Raw genomic sequence first — 2,214 nt, 5'->3', positions numbered from 1 at the left:
ACTTTGTTATGGTCATTAGTTCTTTGGGTTTTTGGGTTTTTAATGTTTTCCCACATATGAAATCCAGGACAGGGAAGTCTATAGAGACAGTAACTGGATTCGTGGCTGCTTGGGGGTCTGGCAGGGGAGATTGGGGGATGGTGGGAGGCAATGGGGAGCTAATAACAGTGAGTCTAAGAAGGAAGAAAATGTGCTAAAATGGATTGTAGTGATGAAGGCACAACTCTTCTTCAGATGACTGACCTATTGAATGGTATGATTTGGGAATTATAAGTCAATAAAACGGTTCAATTTTTTACAAATGACAAAGAGACACCCCAGGACCATCAGGGGCTTCAGGGAAGGGCATCCCATTGAGCTGGACAGGCCGGTGGAGGGGCCATCTGCTGGCGCATTCCTCCTGGCCTCCAAGCTTCTCTCCACACAGCTGATTTGGGGGGGAGGCTACCCCCCACGCCCGCCATGATCTTCCACTGAGTGAGACACTAGGTGAGATGAGGCACACCGGCTCCCACACACAGAGAGTTCTCACAGGGCAAGGCGCAGTCACAGGCAGGAGCCTAGTGGATGCTGCAGGGAGAGGTGGTGAGAGGGATGGGGAGGTGGTGGAGGGAGTGGGCGGTAGGCAGAGGATGAGGGGAGTCAGGCAGTGGCGAGAGAGCAGGAGGAGAACAAGTGAGGGTGGTAATGATGGTGGGCCGGGTGGTGACCATGACAGTGACACTGGCCCTGGCCATGCCACACTCCAGCTGTCTTTCCAATTCAGTAAAAAACCAACCAATTTCTCTTTGGGGGGGCTTGACCCACACAGCTGGAAGTTGACTCTCCATCGCTAGAAACTGCATGTTCTGGTGGGGAGATGGGTTTCTGAGATTAAAGAAAGATGCATGTCCACAGCCCATGTGGCTGGAGGTGCCCCACGTGGACGGCACAGCTGGCAGACCGTGCACCTGGTTCCTACTAAACTCCAAAATCACTGCCATCAAGTCGTTTCCAACTCATATTAACAGGGTTGAGCCTACAGGATAGGGTAGAACTGCCCCGGTGGGTTTCCAAGATTGTAACTCTTTATAGGAGCAGAAAGCCCCATCTTTCTCCCGAAAGTGGTTGGGGGTTTCAAACTGCTGATCTTACAGTTAGCGGTCCAATGCACAACCACTATGCCAGCACCTCTGCCTGACCCCTACCCCATGAACACACACACACACACACACACCAGGAATCAGGGTCAGCAATTTGACAAGCTCCCTCAGTTCATTCATAAGTTCAAGTTTAAAGAAAATGACAGCCGCCGTCCAGGTGACACTAGCTCAAAGGGACCCCAGGTGTGCCAACACAGAAAGGTGTACCATATGGTTTCCAATGACTGGTGTTTCAAAAGTGGATCTCCAGCCCTTTCTTCAGAAGTGCCTCTGGGTAAACTTGAACCTCCAACCTTTGAGGTCATCGTCGCAATGCATTAACTGCAAAGCTTAAGAAACTCTGCTCTACTGGCACTGAACAACAACAAAAAACCTGCCAGCTCTGCCCCCACCCCTCCAGCACATTGGGAGAGCTAATACTAAATCACCTGGTCCCCAGCATGTTTCCAAAGTATAGATAGCCCCCAAAGTCTTGGGGAGCAGGAAGGGAACAGGAGGGAGCAAGGTGATTCACCACGACCAAGACCTCCTCCCAGGCACCCCCGGGGGTACACCACCAGCTCTCAGCAATGAGAGCTCCCGCTGCCTGTGCACAGCACCGCCGCAGCGTCCTCCCACGGACTCCTGAAACCATGGGTCTGAGAGGCCTCACAGCTGGACCGGCACCAAAGTGCAGCCCAATAGCCATCGTTGTCCTTGGTGGGGGAGGAGGGATGATTAATACAGGCGAATTAAAAATACTTCTGGACCTCCTCCCATAATGATGGGTGGCAAGTCAGGCATCCCGTGTATCCCATTAAAGGGAGTCACACATTTATGTAAATGTAAAAGTTACATTCAGAGGGCCCTTCCCCTATGTCCAGTAGGATCACTGTGAGTCAGCTCATCGGCCACAGGTTTAGGTGGCTCAGTAGGGAGCGCATGGTTGGCAGCTTGAGGTCACTGGCAGCTTCAAGGGAGGAGAGACCTGGAGAACTGCTCCCTAAAGAGGGCAGCCTGGGGACCCCGACAGGGCAGTTCGACTCCGTCACAGGGGTCATATGCACCACCATTGACTGGGCAGCACCCAGCA

The sequence above is a fragment of the Echinops telfairi genome, unplaced genomic scaffold, assembly GCF_000313985.2.
Source record: "Echinops telfairi isolate 266 unplaced genomic scaffold, ASM31398v2 ScPeMD7_1;HRSCAF=3_0, whole genome shotgun sequence".
Taxonomy (NCBI): Eukaryota; Metazoa; Chordata; class Mammalia; order Afrosoricida; family Tenrecidae; genus Echinops; species Echinops telfairi.
This window is presented reverse-complemented; position numbering follows the sequence as displayed.